The sequence below is a fragment of the Natator depressus genome, chromosome 3 (genome assembly GCF_965152275.1).
Source record: "Natator depressus isolate rNatDep1 chromosome 3, rNatDep2.hap1, whole genome shotgun sequence".
Classification (NCBI taxonomy): Eukaryota; Metazoa; Chordata; order Testudines; family Cheloniidae; genus Natator; species Natator depressus.
The window spans coordinates 67,586,797-67,606,241 of record NC_134236.1 but is presented as its reverse complement, the minus strand read 5'-3'; positions in this window follow the sequence as shown (position 1 = coordinate 67,606,241).

Here is a 19,445-nt window from a genome sequence, read left to right as displayed (position 1 = left end):
CAAGTTTCACACAGACAGGGAGAGAAACAGTACCAAAAACCGAGACCTCTTAATTAGTAATATCCTGGAATTTAAACTATGGGGAATCAAACTCATTTGTGATTTTAATACAGAACTTCTTTAATATGATCCAACAAAACTTTCTAGCACAGGACAAAGGATACAAGTATTTGTCTGTTTCAACTCCGAGTTATAAAAGCATATATAGTTTTGGTTTCAAGTAAGCATGTCACATAATGTATAGGGTTGCATTTTGTTTTTTTAAATGTTGTATGTGACAGAATTCTTCAAGGTCAACAGTAAAAATGACTTTGTTGCTATTTTCCCCCCCGGGATTTGTAGCTATAGTGTTTCAGACATGCAGAGGTCTTAAAGCTCAAAATCCTGATGCTAGAAACAGATGTTTGCAATCAGGAGGTCCAAAATATTAGAACTGCAATCATCTACTTTCAACACTTTTGGGTAAAATCATGCTGCTATTGACCTCAGTAGGAATTTTGCTACTGACTTCAACCGGACAGGATTGCACTCCTTGTATATGGAAAAACAGTTTCTGTGTTGCATTCTATATGTGATATTTTTGATTAGGTAAAACAAAAAGGAAAAGAACAAAAAAAGTCACCAATAGAGAACAGTATGCATGACTTTCTAACAGCAACCATCTTGAACACGCTCATAGCAGGATAAGGAATCCACTTTAACGCTTAAAAATAGAGTGCATGGAAACCTGGCTAACAGTTACAAAGTGACATCACACAAAAGAAATATTATTTTAACAAATTCAGTCAAAGCTGTTTTCATAGTTGCATACATCAGAAATGTTTTTGAAATGCCTTTTGTTCAACAGATCAGAAGATGGAATGAAAATTTAGCAACAGTATTTTTCATTAAATATGAATTAGCTACAGCAGCTTCCTAATTAAGTTACAGATTATCAATGTACAGTCACTGTTCCCACTGATGTCAAAAGCACACTCATAATTCTAAGAGTTATAAATAACAGTTTCAAGAGGGTTGGAAGGAGAAGTTCTTACTTGAAGATAGAACTCATTCAAATACGGATTTAACTCAATTTCTTTTAGTTTTAATAGAAATTTGTATGAATTTCTCTCAGCCACAGTGGTAAAGTTCTTTTTCTGCCATCCACTGGAACCTCATGGGTGAAATTCTGACCCCACCGAAGTCAATGGCAAAACTCTCATTGACTTCAGTAGAGCCAGGATTTCACTCCATGTTTTTCTTTCTAAAAATTAAAGTCTTTATCACAAAGACAAGTTTAACAGTATCACGCTTTCACTCTCTTTGCTCAGCAAAATATATACATTTCCTGCTCAAAATTTACAAAGCATCTTTCAGTTAAGAGTAGGTAACATCTCACAAGATGGTTGATGAAAAGTATCAAATGATGTCATGCAAAGCACTACTTTCAATAGATGAATTGTTTTCCATGTCAGATGCTATCTCCTCTGGACCTAATCCCATGCATGGGGCAACCCTAAACCTCTGACTGCTGAAACTGGGAAGGGATGATGGGTGGATCTCACAAAATTGCCCTGTTCTGTACACTCCCCCTGCAGCTCTGGTACTGGCCACTGTCAGAGACAGGATACTCAGCTAGATGGATCATTGGTCTGACCCAATATGTCCATTCTTATGTTCTTAGTCTCACTTCAGTTTGCAAAATTAATTCAAGGAAAGAAGTTGTGTGTAAAATTCATTTCAAACTATAGAAATAATTACAGTGGTAAAAGTATTGCAACCTGCCACAGCATATATTTTCAATGGCATCAAGTTAATTCTGTATTAATCCAAAAGGGACAAAAAGTGTTACTGAACAGCACCCTGATTTGCTAATTTCTTGCAAAAAATGCAGGATTCTTAAAAAGCATGCCTTTTCCTTAATGTCCAGAGTGCAGCCAGGTTGAGAGAATGCATTCCTTTATGTTCCCTGTGTGACTGTGAGTTGGGTGTGATTGTCTATTTTACAACATGAGACCAGCTGTTCTGTACCATCCTGCTAAATGTCTCATTCTCCTATCAATACAACTACAATCCACATCTCAGGACCTGGGCTGAATGACCACGGCAAGAGAAAAAAAGAGGTCTTTAACAGCAGCTCTTCTTTTCACAATTAGATAACGAGAACCAGCTTTGGAGTCTCCCCAGTATTTTGCAACTCTATTTTCACAAAGGTTTGATTTCTCAGCTGTTCTCCACCTGTCACTTTTGTAGTATGTTCTTGGGACCAGGGGTGAAAGTAGGCCAGTACGGCGCACCGGTAAGAAGTGGCTGGTTAAAGTGCTGCCGCAGCAGCGCTTTAACATCGCTGCCCCTTTTGCCCCCCACCATCAGCGGCCCGGACGATAGGGACCCTACCAGCAGGGCCGCCGACAGGGGGGTGTTAAAAGGGACAGCTGCCCCAGGGCTCCGGCTGTGATTTAAACAGGCCTTGGGCTCCTGGCCACCACTGCTACTACCGTGGCAGCAGCTGGAGCCCCCGGGCCCTTTTAAATTGCCGTGGGAGCCCCGGGTGGTGCAGGCCAGGCAGCGCGGATGGGCTGACTGGGGGAAGCTGACCCCCAGCCACACCCCTTCTGCCCAAGGCCCCGCCCCTTCTGGGAGCCGGGAGCCAGGCCCCTGTACCAGTAACTCTTTGGCCTTACTTTCACCCCTGTTTGGGACTAAGGCTAATCATCTGGGGCTAAGCTCATAGGTTCTGGAGCTAGGGATTCTGGGGGTGTTGCTGCCACCCCTCTGGCTTCAAGTGGTTTCCATTATATACAGATTTACAGTTTGGGTCAGTGGCTCTCAGCACGTCCCACTATACAAATTGTTCCAGCACCCCTGGGTAAGGTGCACAAAATTGCAGGACCAAGAAGCTGAAAAGCACGTTATCCTATAGTGTCCTCTTGGGCAAGCTAGGAGAGGAACTGATGGGCTCCAAGAGGAGTTCCATCACCAAGATCCCTTTGATCAGGGAAGGTCATCAGCAACACAGGGCTGTTAGAGACTAGGTATCATATTAGAAGGGAAATATCTATCCTCTACTGAGAGCCAAAGCAAAACAAAATACCAACCAACATCTACCTGTCATGATGCCCTCACTATCAGAGCATCACCTAACAATGATGACACGCATATGTGGCCATGTTCAATTTTTGTTCATTAGTTCTCATAAGTAATTCATGATATAGACCTTTAACCTGCTTTGTGCTGCCCACTATCTTTGTGTATAACTGCTGTCATGGAAACCCTTACTCCAACTAATACTTTAGTCAGCACCAGCCTATAGATAAGCCAGTAGGGGGTATTTGGAAAACACAGGGTGACTCATGTTACTCTTAGGAAGCTGGTTAGTTTTATAGATCCGAAAGCAGTTCCTGGAATAAATTAACCCCCACCGGTCACATTTTAGCAGATATTTCTGCTCTTAAACAACGTATTGGAGCTATTTAACTGAAAACTATGGACCAGAAGCTTAAAGTACATATTTAGTTTTTTGGGTTTTTTTTACTGTGTCCTTATCCAGTGGGAATTTGCCTTAGTAAGGATTTCTGACTTTTGCTCCAATAACTGACCATTTCTGAAGATAGTTCTCAATTTTAGGTTTTACTTGTACTATGTATCTATGGCATTTTTGCCTTTGGACTCTTCTAAACATATATAGGAATTCTGGTTAAAATCATGAATAAATAAACCCAAGTGTGTCACATGTGCACTACATCTTATTCTCCGTTGAGAGGTAGTAGAAAGTCATTTACCTCAAAACCCTGATCTCCTGGATAATGTGCTGCTCTTTCTCCACCAGACTACAAAAAATTTTTCATGAATGGCTTTTACTGATCATGTGCCAGGCGTTCTCATGCTTCTGAAGTGAAGTGTAGTTCACCTTTATCTGCTGTGTTTAACATGAGCTGCCGGAACTCTGATTTGTATGGGGCCAGTGAGGTTTCTCATTCCATGGGCCAAACATAAACCCCAATCCAGCAAAACTCTTAAACACATGAATAGTCCCATGAAATCAATGGAACTACTCATGCTTAAATTATGCAAATGTTTAAGTGCTTTGCTTGATCGGGGCCCCAGTCTGGTGAACCTCAATTAACTTAGTTGCTCATGCTACGACCAGATGTGAATTCGGATTCATGTGCCCATGGAACTTAGAGAACTAAATAGGGGCCTGAATCTCTGTGTCACTTTTTTGCTCTGGAATTCTCATGAATTAACATCATGACTTTATTATATTTAGAAATTAGAACGTACAGAAACATACATAGTGTTTAACAGAAATTTTAGTAAAACAGTCTGAAAAGTCCAATACTAGGTTTATTGTAACTCTTTCTTAAAAGTCCTTCCAAAATCATGTTAAAATGATAACTTTGGAAGCAAACTCTTTCTACCTTGTAATATGGGAGATTTTCCAAAATATTTTATTTTAAATTTATATGAATAAATATCACACCTCCCCCCCCCCAAAGAATGATATCTGGGCTTATTTGCAGAATTTAAGAACAGCCATTTAAGTGTTGCTAGCTACTGGCAACAAACAAATTCATCCCTTCCCCTCTCCCTCATCATCCACACCCACTCAGAATAATTCTTCCATACTTCCCATCCCAAACCAGCTGCAGGCAAACATTAAAGAAAAGCTAGATGAACAAATATGACTTGTTCTTTATAATTAGTGTTCTAAACAAACTTGATATTACTTTTAGTTTATTAAGGTATTCATGATACAATGTTACTTTTAAGGGTAGGAGCTGTGTAGAGAGGATGCTCCAGATTGTAGATTCCAAGTCATCTGGCCTGGACAGAGCAGGATGACACTGGGATGGCCAGAAGGGATACACTGAGTGGTACGTCTTATTGCTGCTCCACAAATCATTAGATGTGCCCCTGCTCATGCATGTGTAAGTGGGGGAATATTCCCGCTATTGTGGGGAACTTTCCTGGCTTCTGCACTACCCTGGTGAAGTGGGCTAGCGAAAGGATCTGAGTCCTCGCTCCCACTTCCTTTACCCAGTGGCCTCCCTGCCCTTGAGGACTCTCCTGTCTGGAAGAGTCCTCATAACCCCAGCAAGGCTGGGCCCAGGATTCCTGGGGGGCTCGACCCTCAACCCTGCTGTGGTCACCTAGGACAAGGGCTAGAGTGTCCCCACTCCGGGGTACTCTCTCTGCACTGGGCACTTCTCTGACCCACTGACCATTACATACAAGTTAAAGCAAATGCAAGTTATTTAATCAACAATTAATTTTAAAAAGAATAAGGAAAAATGGGAAAGGTTAAAGGAAACACATCAACCCGCTCTGTGGCAGGGAACATCACAAACAGTGTCTCTGGAATGTCAGGGCAGTTCACAGTCTGTTCCTTGTAAGTCCCAGGCCTTCTTCTCAGGCCCTGGCTGTGCTGCAGGGATGCTGTGGGTTGGACACTTGCTCTGGTGGTGGCCACACGCTCTCAGGCTCTAAGTGGTAGGACCCTTCTTCCCAGTGTCGCCCCCGCCCTGTCGGGGTTACGATCCAAGCCTGGCCTGCAGAGCCTCTTGGCTGAGGCGTCTCCCTGTGCTGGGCCCGCTGCCCAGGGTCCCCCTCGCTCTTCCCAGCTGCTCACCGCACCCAGCTCCAGACTGCTCCAGCCCCAGCTGCACCACTCGGTCTCTGCACTGCTGCTGCTGCTCTGCCTCCAGCTCCCTGGGCTGCTTCTTTGGCCCCTCTGGCTCTGATTGCTGCAGCTCTGCTCCGAGGACAGGTCTGCTCTGCAGGCTGCTTCTGTGACTCTGCTCCCAGCACTGGGCTGCTTCCTGGGCTGCTTCTTTGGCCCCTCTGCCTCTGGTTGCTGCAGCTCTGCTCCCAGGGCAAGTTTGCTCTCTCTGGGCTGTGCCTCTGGCTTTGGGGCTGCAGCTCTGCTCCCAGGACAGGGTCTGCTCTCTCTGGGCTGCTTTTCTGGTCCCTCTGGATCTGGCACAGCTCTGCTCCCCAGCTTAGCTTGGGCCCCTGCTTTCTCCTTAGCTCGGCCCCACTCTGTCTGACCCAGGCAAATCCAGCTCATACGGAGGACGGGACCTCCTGACTCCCTGATTAGCCTGCCCGCCCTGTCATTCAGGCTGACCTGGAGCATTGGCCTCTCCCCATTGTTCCTGGGGGCTGTTATTCTCAGGGTCCTGATTCCCCATCGACCCTTCCCCCTTTTAGTACTGGGAGCTAGCAACTAAAACACCCCCACTGAATGTTAGTAAGGGGGCAACATTCCCCTTACACATGGTCCTGTGTTTTGAAAAACAGATTGAATTTGACTCAGGTTAATACCTCCAGCCAGGTCAATTAACATATGAAAGTGCAGTAGCTAGAACAAAGGATAGACAGCTCTTGGAGCGAGGTAAGATATATATAGAAAGATTCAATTTTTATCAATAAAAGTTGGTAAACAGATTTCACCATACACACAAGTCAACAAAAATATTTCCATCAATAATAATAAAAATTTACAAATAAGCAAAGTAAGAAAAATGCTTCTTGGGAACTTAAAGTAAAAATCCAGTGGTTCAGACTTTTGAATTAGGCTTGTTACAAATGGACTAGCAAATGAATGTAAAAACAGGTATGATTTGTTGCTCCTGAACCTTTGTTGGTTCTCAACCTTTCCAGATGACTGTACCCCTTTCAGGAGTCTGATTTGTCTTACATACCCTAAAGTTTCATCTCACTTAAAAAGCTACTTGCTTACAAAATCAGACATAAAAATACAAAAGTGTCACAGCACACTATTACTGCAAAATTGCTTACTTTCTCATTTTTACCTTATAATTATAAAATAAATCAATTGGAATATAAATATTGTACTTGTATTTCAGTGTATAGAGCAGAAGAAACAAGTCATTGTCTGTTTGAAATTTTAGTTTGTACTGACTTCATTAGTGATTTTTATGTAGCCTGTTGTAAAACTAGGCAAATATCTAGATGAGTTGATGAACCCCGATGGCGTCTGCGTAGTCCCAGGGGTATGCATGCCCCTGGTTGAGAGCCACTGGATTAAAGGATATTTACTTTGTATATTTTGATATGTGATGTTGACAATTTGTTTTAATGGTTTACATTCGCATCTCAATATCTACTGTCCTTAAATAATTGTCTGATCCCCCCATAATTTCCCTTAACTTGGAAATTTTAAATAGATGCAAATCTAAAAAAAATGCTTACAAATAAACAGATATTAATTGATCAAACTTATAAAAAATTAAAATTGAATTATGCCAAGCCTAGATATATATTTGGGGTAATAAGATATGAAGATGAAACAGGAAAAATGGTAACTGAAACTGTTAATCTAAATCAATTAAATCAGTCCTGAATGGATTTGGGATCCAAATAGCAGCCATGGCATGAGACCCCACCTTTCGGAAGTCAGAAAGGAGGGGTTGTGACAGGATCCCTGGGGTATAATCTAGAACTGGGGTACCTCTGTGCCCCTTAACGCTCCAGCCTGGGCTGTATCTCACAATGCTTTGCTAGTGATAAGCAGCAAACCTCTCCCAGCACTGTTATCACTCAGCACAACCTCATGTGGAGCCCCACACCCAGCTAGATGGCATGAATGCTCCCAGAGCCGCTCACAAATCGCGCAGAGAAAGACACCAGCCAGATCCCCCTAGCTCTCCAGCCTTACACCCCAGAACTGTACCACCTTGCCCTTGGCAGAAGCCTGACCACTGTAAGTTCATTACCCCGTCCGCCCCTCCCTCGATGTGGAGAGAACACTCACTAGCCTTTGTAACCTTTGTATACCTTCCCAAGTATATAGGTTTCTCTGCACACAAACTAGCACTTGTTAATCAAACTGCTCCGATCCCTGTGTTGATACACTTGTCTTCGTTTTAAACTAGTTGTAGCAGTTTAGCTTGTCCTAAATCAATAAGAGTATTCACACCCAAAGTTGCACTGATTTAACTAAGGCTATGTCTACACTACCACTTACGTTGCTTGGGGGGGTGGACTATTACACACACGCACCCCAAGCAACATAAATTACACCAGCATAAATGCTAGTGTGCACAGCACTATGTCAGCAAAAGAGCTTCTCCTGCTGACATAACTACTGCCACTTGTTGGGGGTGGATTAATTATGTTCTGGCAGAGCTCTCTCCCATTAGCATAGAGTGGCTACATGAGAGATCTTACAGCGACACAGCTGCATTGGTACAGTTGTGCCGCTGTAAGTTCTCTAGTGTAGACATAGCCTAAATTGCTTCAGAATAAAAACCTTTTAGATAAACTGGTGCCTTTGGGGGTATATGGGACTTAAATCTTGATTATACAGACCCCTTATGTTTTAATTTGATTAGAGGAAAAATAATCTGAATACATCTTGGCTTTAATTAGACCACTTGAGTCTGATTGTTTAGGAATGTCACATAGACCACCCAGCGACATAACAAAATCTTCAACCTCTAACATGAGAGAGTGAAGGAAAGTTGCCTGGAGCCAAGCCTCACTCAAGATTCTCAGTCAAAAAGGCACAGACTAAGGCTATGGCTACACTGCCAAATTTTTTGGCCAGAAGTTATGCCACTTTTATTAAAGCACTTTAATTAAACCACTGTTGCATGTCCACACTGTGCTCCTTGTGTCGCTGGAGCGCATCCACACTAGCAGCTCTTGCATCGACACAGAGAGCAGTGCACTGTGCTAGCTATCCCACAGGGTGCTTTGGGAAGGGTTTGCAATGCCTCATGGGGCAGGTACAGCATCACATGATGCAGGTTTCTCAATCCCATTGTTCCAAGGGCATCCTACCAGATTGCCAGCCGCTTTTCAACTGAAGTTGAGGGGAGGGGGAGAGTGTGTGACAGGGAGCGTGTATGTATGGGGGAAGAGAGGGAGAGACAGACTGTGTGGTGGGGGAGTGTGAGTGTGTCAGGATGCTGTTTTCTAAGTTCAGACAGCAGCCAAAAGCAACCTGTGCTGAGGCAGGGGGAGGGAGAAACCCCGACATCAGCCCCCGCCTCCCTCCCTGGGCTCTCTGCACAGCACAGAATCTCTCGCTCTCTCACACCACATCCACCCCTGCCTGCCTGCCTCCATGTTCTTAGGGCTTGGCTACACTTGCAAGTGAGAGTGCATTAAAGCAGCCCCAGACGCCCTAACTCACTGCCCGTCCACACTGGCAAGACATGTAGAGCGCTCTGACTCCATGGCTAGAGCGCTCCTGGTACTCCACCTTGGCGAGAAGATTAACGTTTGCTGCGCCTTGGCTGAACTGGCCAGGTGTCAGTGTGAACGAGGTGCTGCATTGCTGCGCTCTGCTCAGCCTCTGGAAATGTCCCATAATCCCCTTAAGTCAAGTGGCCATTCTTGTCATTGTTTTGAACTCACTGTAGGAATGCGGATATGCCCTTTAAAAGCTCCATTTCTGACAGCCGGCATGCTTATCTGCTTCGAAACAAAGCAACCATTACTGTGGAATGCTGCTGTTGTGAGTGTGTGTGTGTGAGAGAGAGAGGCGGTGGAGGAGGGGAGGGTCTGCTGCTGTCTGAACTTACAAAACAGCATGCTGACATGCTCTCAGCCCCCCAAAAACCCACTCTCTCTCCCCCCACATACACACAACACACTCCCTGTCACACTTCACCCCACTCCACCCCCATTTGAAAAGCACATTGCAGCCACTTGCATGCTGGGATAGCTACCACAACGTGCTGCTCTCTGTGGCCGTTGCAAGAGCTGCTAATGTGGCCACGCCAGTGCACTTGCAGCTGTCAATGTGGACAGATTGCAGCGCTTTCCCTACTGCGCTCTACGAAGGCTGGTTTAACTCAAAGCACTCTACATCTGCAAGTGTAGCCATGCCCTTAGTGTGGGACAGAGCAGAAGCATTCCACGTTAAAGATTTGCTCTTTGTTTCCCGGAACAGCACAGAACCCCAGCTATCAGAACGGAGCTTTGAAAGGGGAGGGGTGCATGCCTATGGGGCTGCTGAGTTCACAACAGTGAGCAGAGCGGTCGCTGTAGGCATTGTGGGACATCTCCAGAAGCCAATTACAGTGATAAAAGCAAGCAAGGTGTTCACACTGGCACTTTGGCGATAAAACCTTTGCACAAAAAGCCTTATCACTCTTGTCTTGGTGGTTTTATTACAGAGCTGCAACTGAGGATTTTCATCGCAAAAAGTGGCTTGTAGTGGGTACGCCTCTGCTGTTTCATTGCCAAAAGCTGCCTTTTGGCAAAAAAAATTGGCAGTGTAGACCAGGCCTTAGTCTTCGCCTATCAGATACGTTGCTTGCAAAGCCATGGGCTGTATGAAAACTTCCTAGTGACACAGACAAGAACAGAGTTTAAGTGGCTTAACAAGACACCTCCATGTTTGGAAGCTGTAGGAATAAATTTATCCTATATCTGTTGTATGTACTTTAAGAACTGTGCTGAATCTTAAAGGTCCATCGCTATTTTGCAACACTTTATATTTCTACAGAGAGTTTTACATTGCTTATAGGTAATATGGGTGAAATTCCTTCCTGGTGTAACTCCACTGAAATCAATGAGGCTACAAAACGAAGGAATTCAGCTCACTATCATTAAGATGTTTATAATGTCTCAACACTGCAATTTTCAGCACCTTTTTAAATATCAATAATTTTTGCATTAATGGCAGCATGCTTTCCAGAACTATTGTTTCATTGTTAAGAGCTTAATTTACGTTCTGTGTGAACTGAATAGCGTTATTCATATTTGGATGTTACTAGCGTGTAAAATTAGAAACAAGAGAAGGAAACATTTCAGGTTAATGGCTATAGGAAAGTTGCTTTGTTCTGGGGCCTTCTTCAGGAATGGATTGTGTTCTGTGCAAGGGACTATTGTGTAAATTACAGACATTGATACTACATAAGAACTAGCCTACAAGACGAGACCTATGGCTCATCTTGTGAGATGAGGACTGACAGTTCTTCAGTAATCCCGTGGTGCCAATTAAGGGAGGTTCGGGAGGAGGAGGCAACCTCCCCCCAAGGCTTTTGCATCTGTTCAATGCTCTATAGGCCGCTGAGCTGCGGGGGGGGGATTTTAGCAGGGGTCTCGTATTAAACAGTATGGCTGCTGCCAGAGCACTCCAGAGCGTTGCTCCAGCTGCCTGCTCACAAGGTCACTGAAATTTGACCCAGCTGCCCCTCTGTACAGAAGCCAAATGCTGTTGAGACTTGGCACATGGAGAATCTGTTCCTGTATCGCAGAGTGCAGGGAAGTCTGCCAAGAGCTTAAGTTCAGGCACCAATGGTTCATGCACTGTGTTGCTGAGAGAGAGGGGAGACTCCCCAGACAAGTGAGACTTGGGGTTCCTGCAGGAGGAGGGATGAGTGGGGACTGGAATGGTGTCCCTGCTGATGGGGGGCGAGGAGCAGGGACTGGAATTTGCCTCTTCCTAAGGAATATCTGAACTGGCGCCACCTGGTGTTATTTGCATAAATATCATCATGTCAAACATGGATTGTATTTGTTTCTGCTGTGTCGTTGACAAGGTCCATAAGGGCAAGAGAAGGAAGAAGGGGGAAGATATAGCATAAAAGAGAAAGCATCATTCTCAACTAGTTTGTTCACACCGGTGCCTTTTTTTCCTGCCACACACGATAAATATATTTGCACAACTGAAAAGTATCTAATTCAAGGGAGTTCACAACTCTTCATTAGAACCCCTGTATTTCTTTTACATTATCACAGAGTATGATGATTATAAGATGGTGTTCCATTATTCCATCTTCAGGATTCTCCTCAATTCCATAGGCCTAATTCTGAATTTTACAAAGGCCTCTTTTCCACCACTACGGCTGTGTAATGGAGCCCTAACGTGGGAGCAAATTACCTTTATGTTCAATTTAAGGCCCTTTTACACTGCCAGAGCAATGCAAAAGGCCTTACGGTAAATAAGAATCAGTGCCTATGTGTTTAGTGACTTTCTGGACTTGTATCCATATTTTGAGAACTTGCTTCTCATGAAGAGGTAACCTCACTTACTGATGTGAAGTCTCATAAAAACTGTTTGCCAAGATTCAAGTCAAACAAAGAGCAGGAGCATTTATAATGTTCACTCTGTGTATCACATTTAATTCCAACAACGGTCTTGCCTCTATGCATCAGTACCAGCCAATTCTGTTTATCTCTCTGGGGAGCGGAGGTTTGTTCTCTATCTTATCACTTTGATAGAGTGCTTTCTATCTTACCACTATCTTTGAGCATTCTTCTTTTTCTTTGGTAGACATTTAGATTCAAAATAAATCCTGATGAGTCTCCTTCCAGCACCCTCTTTCACTTAACTGCAAAATGCTTCATCTCTGTGTAGCAATTTATTCACGCTTCAAATTCCTTTTCTACTATGTTTATAGATAGAATTTACACCTATTTGGGGAGAGAGTAAAAATGAGGTAGAGAATTATTTTCCCCCACCTCTTATGTTCCATGTGTACTTCCCCTTAAATTCCTCCCTCTTCTTTAGTGTTTTCTAAAAGATTATTTTCTGAATTCCAGTGTCTGGGTTATCCTCATTCCTGCAGTATTTCTCAAACTTTTGTACTGGTGACCCCTTTCACACAACAAGCCTCTGGTTGCAACCTCCCCAATTAAACACACTTTTAAAATATTTAACACTATTATAAATTCTGGAGGTGAAGTAGAGTTTGGGGGTGGAGGCTGATAGCTTGTGACCCCCCACGTAATAACCTTGCAACCTCCTGAGGGGTCATGACCCCCAGTTTGAGAATCCCTGCAAGGTGATTGGACTCCCACTGTAAGCACCATCACATTGCATTTTCTATGTGTGATGTGTTAGTTCAAAGTAACATAATGGGCCAGGTTCTCTGCTAGTATCAATGTCAGTGATTGCCTTTGAAGACAGTGGAACTCCGCCAATGTACACCAGCAGAGATTTTGACCAGTATGTCTAAACTGTGACCACATTAAAGCTATTTTCAAATATTTTAGAGTTTAAAAATATATTTTAGAAAAAAAAATTCTGCTCATTAACGTTGTCTAGGGAAAATAGTAGACTGCAATGTAGGACAAAGAAAACAGGCTATATTGATCCCAGATTATGCTACCAGGCCACAGCCCTTCCCTCCCTCCCTCCCTCCCCTAAGGTAGAGAGCCTGCCTGGTGGGGGATTGTAGCAGTACAAGGTTTCTGCAACCTCTGTCAATGGGGGACCTGCAAATGGCCAGTACAACCCAAAAAGGAAATATGGTAATACAGGCATCACCTTTTTGTACTTAGATCAGAGATGTATGCATTAATACCCAGAATTTACCTACAGGTGCTTTCTTTTACCACGTATGATGAATTCTCAGAGGTAATACATCTGGAAGTGATGTTTCCGTGTTAGCAAATTAGTATCTGAACAGTTGAAAGGGAATTTTTGTAAGTGCAGTACTAATGCAGGCGGTATTTCAAGAAATAATGATCACCAGGAAGGGCTGTTAGAGAGACAAGGTGGGTGAGTAACAAATTTATTTGACCATAAGCTTTCGTGAGCTACAGCTTTCACGAAAGCTTATGCTCAAATAAATTTATTAGTCTCTAAGGTGCCACAAGTCCTCCTTTTCTTTTTGCGAATACAGACTAACACGGCTGCTACTCTGAAAGGTGGGTGAGGTAACATTTTGTATTAAACCAACTTCTGTTGGTGAGAGAGACTCGCTTATGAGCTACCGAGAGCTATGTGTAGATTTGAAGAAGAGCTCTGGTTAGCTGATAAGCTTATCTCTCTGACCAACAGAAGTTGGTCCAGTAGAAGATATTACCTCACCCACCTTGTCTCTCTAATATCCTGGGACTGACACAACTACAAATAGGAAAGGCCAAAGCACTGTTTCACTAGTGAACAGCAGAATGTATATCAATTAGGTGCCCTTCCCAAAGGTCAAGTTCCAAGGCCACTAAATTAATCATGTCCCTTTACAGCTCAAATTAAGATCACACCACTCCCTTTTCTAAAATAGCCAGGAAAGCTCTCAAACCACTCTTATGGGCTTGTCTACACCACGCAGCTTTTAGCGATAAGGCTGTGTCGACACAGCCTCGTTGCTAAAAGTCAGCATGTTTAAATGCTCTTTGTTGGTACTTTGTAGGCACTTTTGCCGACAAAATACTTCCAGCCCTGTGAGCAGCGTTAGCTTTGTTGGCAGGAGAGCGCTCTTGCCGACAAAGCCGCATTCACACTGCTGCTTGCATCGGCAAAACTTTTGTCTTTTGCAGGGGGGCTTTTTAAAATACCCGTGAAAGACAAAAATTTTGTCGACAACTTCCCAGTGTAGACATACCCTATGTCTAGGGAATATGTGTTATTTGCCCTGCCATTTCTATGCAAATAAGCAGAGTGCTTTAATATATATAGGCATGGAAATGCTTTATTAATGAGTATATTACAATTACATTATGAACTGTCAAGCTCTGCACAAGCAGCCACACAATTAATCTTGCAATTTTCTCTACCAGTCTTAAGCAAATTCAAGATTTGTGACAACAAAACTGATGGCCCACATGTATCATAAGTAATCTCCCATTTTAAGAGTAATGGCAGGCTATTATTTAGCCAAGGACTCTCTCAAGTATTCACTAATGACACTCTACAGAATGTTCCTTTACATTATTTATATCATTAAGGAGAAACATTCCAGGGTCACTAATGTCACCTGATCAAGAAAGATACTCAAAGAATCCTGATACTTATTAAAACTGACAGCTTAATCAACTTCAGTGGCTGAGGAAGGTGATCCACTAGGAATCCATAGCACTCTATTTCATGTCGCCACTATTGATGTTTCAACAACATCAGCTCAAAAATAGATTCTTATTCTTATATTTTGATTCAGAAGCTACCACTGTATTTACAGTATTCAGAATGACATTTTGGAGACAGTAAAAAAGTGTGTGTGGGAGGAAAGGAGGTGTAAAAGCCAAGAACAAACTCATTAAAAATGTTAAAGTAGTAAGAGAACAAGCTGGGAACTAAAGATTCTAAAAATGCTAAAAAGATCAGTATCTGAATTCGGCCCAACTCTACAAACCTCCAAGCACTGACGCTTGTAGTGAGGTAGATCAGTTAGGAGCGTTATTGATCGTATCTGCCAGGTGAAGCCAGTAGCAACCAGGGCCGGGTTCAATATCTAGGGGTTCCTTTTTATCAGTACAACACAGAACCGGCTCGAGCCTCCACCCAATAACCTGGGAAAATTACACACCAGCCCGGGCACCTCTGAGAGGCTATACTTCCCCACTTGCAAGCACAGAGTCTGTGTGTAGAAAAGAAACTTTTAATAAGAGGAGGGAAGTAACTTGGCATTAATTTGGGAAAACACCGCAAACAGGGTTCATAAACATAAACCATGAGCAGAAGACCCACCCCCAAGTAAGTTGGACAGTATCCTTTTCCCTTCAAGTTCTTAAGTCCACAAACCCAAAAGTCCCATTCATGTGCCCGACCCTTCTCTGCACCCCACTCACAGTTGCTGTCCTTGGTCAGTGCAGACGTAGAGTTCAGATGGGGGAGGGTAAAGTGGCACCTTACTCGCTCCTCTACTCAGGCACTCGCTCACCAGCCCTCTATGGCAGCCCTGTCAGCCGCCCTGTTGGCCGCTCCTCTCCACCAGCCACTCTGCTTGGCTGCTCATCGCACCTCTCCAGCCACTCATTCACTAGCCGACTGTCAGTCACCTTCTGCTGCCACCTGCCTCTCTGCTGTGACCTCTGTACATCATCTTTTAGTAATTTTCAGCTCTCTGCAGGCTGGGCAGAAACACTGCCTCATCTCAAGTGATTTCAGCTCTCACTGATTTTTAGCTCTTAGCAGGCAGGGCAGAAACACGGTCCCACCACAACTGATTTCAGCTCTGATTGACATTTGAAAAAAAGAGGATCCTAATGAAACTATTTAGCTCTTTCTCTGAACAGCGTGAGTGTGTGGAGGGGGGAACAGATTAAACCAGTCCAGGGAGGATCCTTGTGGGAGGGTTCACACCTCTTGGCTGGGACACCTATCCTGACTCATTTTACTTTCACAGGGCTCTGGCATTTGAGCCCTGGCTTAATGAGGTCCTTTCAGCTGAGGGTGACCCCCTTATTTGGGACAGGTTAAGCACAGTCCTGCTTCCCTGTATTCATACAGTAATGCCAAGAACATTGGTAACAGCATTTCACTACCCCTGCATTCAGTAGTAAAGTGATTTGTAACCCAACACCAGCTAAAGTTGATAATTTTGAGCAACACCACTCTATCTGCTGGATATCTAAGCAAAGTAGGTGTGTTCATGTAAATACAGTTGGCTCCGGAAGTCTCTCCCTCTCCCAGCTAGCTGTCAGGGGAGAATTCATTCAGCTCATTTAGACCCTTACATAGCTGTAATAAGTAAGTATTCACACAAAACTAAACTCCCCAAATCCTGTCCCACTGTGCAATGATTTAAGTAAGTATAAAATTTAGGATGGATTCTCTGGGGCCAGAGTCTTGGTCAATATCTGGAGGAGATGTTACCAGAACATTATGGATCCCCATGTGCTGTTCCTGGCTCTGCCAATGACTCACTGTATGATCTTGTGCAAATTATAGAATTTCTGTGCTTCAGTTTACACATTTGTAAAGTGCTATCCTACTTACGTACTCCAAAGTGTCTCAGTTTGATGGGCACATACAGATCCTCCATTAAAAGCCACTATATACAGTAGATTAAATGTATTCTTATTATACTATTATAACAGGTTCATCATGTGATACAGTTTAAGATTGTAACTTCTCATTTTAAATTAATTACTTGTAGAAAATACTGCTCATCTGCTTAAAAAGATAGTCACTGGGCTTTTTTTTCTCTTTTGGAAGGATGTGCGGGGAGGGGGACACTGTTCATCTGTCACTGACTATTCACAGCCAGAGATAGAAAATGCAGTTCTAATTAAAATATTTGATTGATCTGTTTTTAAATCAAAAAATATTTTTTAGAAGTCCACATTGTCTTACTTTGCATATGAGAATGTTGTGTGGGACTGTGTCAAAAGCCTTACTCAAACCAAGATATCACATCTACTGCTTCCTCCCATCTACTTGGCCAGTAACCTTGTCAAAAAAGGAAATTAGGATGGCTTGGAATTATTTGTACTTGACAAATCCAGGCTGGCTATTATTTATCACCCTATTATCCTTTAGGTGCTTACAAATTTGATTGTTTAATAATTTGTTCTAATATCTGTCCAGGAATCAAAGTTAGACTGACCGGTCTGTAGTTCACTGGATCCTCTTTGTTCCTCTTTTTAAAGATAGGTACTATGTTTGTCCTTCTCCTGTCCTCTGGGACATCACTGTCCTCCAGGAAGTCTCAAAGATAATAGCTAATGGTTCTGAGACTGTTTCAGATAGTTCCTTAAATATTGTAGGGTGAATTTCATTAATCTTTCTTGATTTGAATACATCAATTTATCTAAATATTCTTGAATCTGTTTTTTCCTTATTTTGGCTTGTGTTTTCCCCTTGTTATTAATATCCAGTCACAATTTACATTTTTAGTTAATACTGAAGCAAAATAAGCATTACACTCCTCAGCCTTCTTGATGTTGCTCATTATTAGCTTTCCTTCCCTGCTAAAAATGAACCTATGCTTTCCTTCATCTTTCTCTTGCTCCTAATGTATTTATAGAACCTCTTGCATCTTAGGGCAGGTCTACACTACAGCAGGAATTGATGCTCTGAGATCTATCCACCAGTGGTCGATTTAGCGGGTCTAACAAAGCCCCGCCAAATCGACTGCAGATCACTCTCCATCTATCACTATGGCAAAAGAGGCAGAGAGCCCATTTTTAAAGTTTTGGCACCTTAAGAAGACATTCAAATCCAGCATTGGGACACTAATCAGCACTGAGGTATCTAAATTAGTCTATAAATTCCTTTGAGCATCCAAAAGCAGGATATGAGTGTTCTACGAAGGCAATCCAGGGGATGTTTATTTGCTATGGAAAATAATGAATACATACAGTATGAGAGGCATAGAACATACAGCCAATTTATTATACTAATATCTTATTCTAGAGGCTAGCTCCTCTAGTTTCTGGGACAGCCTTTCAGTTGTCTTTGTCACTATAACTTCCTCTGGCATTGGACCCTGCCACTATCTCAGCCTCCCCACTTTTGGGATTGTCAACAAACTGTCCCAGACTCTTGTCCCTTCTGCAATCTAGTTTAATGGAACACAGTTCAGCAAAACAAATATATCCTACAACCGACTCTGAGTCTTCCCTTGCTCCATCAAAAGCTCCCTCATGGGGCCACATGCTGTCTTCACCTTCACTGGGCTCCGTGCTCTGTTACACCTGGTTAGTACATGGCAACAGAAGAAGGGACTTCCTCTCACCCCCACTGGAAGTCCCAGATTGAACTGCAGACAAAGTGCAAGTATCAGCTCCCTTCAACACCCATCTACACTACCCAGTCCAGGCAGTAGCTTTAGCCTGTCTTTTCCTTATGGATGGTCTAGGGGAACTTGTTCCCTGGCCCTCTTTTAAGCTAGGTCTCCTCAGGAGCCTCCCTGAAGGTTTCTCCTCTTCATCCTTGTATCAGCAGTCTCTCTCAGCTCCTTAGCCCCCTCTTAGGTCTTTTCTAGTCCCAGGTGTCCCCCTGCATGAGCAGGTTCCCTTTGATAGAGGGTCAGAAAGTCTTTGGCTACCATCATGTCATGCCTGTCACCTGACCTAGCCACCAACCTAAGCCCAAACTCATCACCTGGAAGGCAGATTACTAGGCACAAGTGGGACTGAGACCAAATCCCCTTAAGAAGCCAAGCCACTTTGTGACAGTCATATACTCTCTTTGTCAGGTATAGCAGCCATTCTCTGTACTCTCAGAGCAGAGATTGTTTATATATAACCAAACAAATAAAAAGCTTACAGCCAACGTTTCCAAACTATAGGGAGATCAGACCCATTTAAGGTTCTCTAGTTGCAGGGAGACAGTGATTTGCTTCGTGCTTATTTTCACCTCTCTGCTGCTGCTGCTGCCATTCCCACATCAGGCCCTGGGTTCTTCCCGTTTGCTTTAGATGGCAATACACAGCCTTGTTGCCTGCAGTCTCTATGGCAACAGACAGGGAGCCATGTTGTGTAGCACAGGTGACCACATGAGCATATGAAGGAAGAGACAGGAAAGGGAGAATGGAGGGAAAGAATCATGAGAGAATGAAGCAGTTGGGGGTGGGGGAGAGCTAAGAGAAAACCAAGGAAGGAAAGAGGAGGAAAGAGATGGAAGGCGAGAAAAGCAGATTTGTGAGAAAGGAGATCAGGAGGAAAAACAGAAGTAAAAATAAGGAAAAAAGTAAAAAGGGTTATGAAAGAGAATGCACAGAAAGAGTTCAGAGTTAGCACTGATGGCAGGAGAGGAAACAGAGTTCAGGCAACAATCTCTCCTGGGATTTAAGTGTCTGAATTATGAAGTG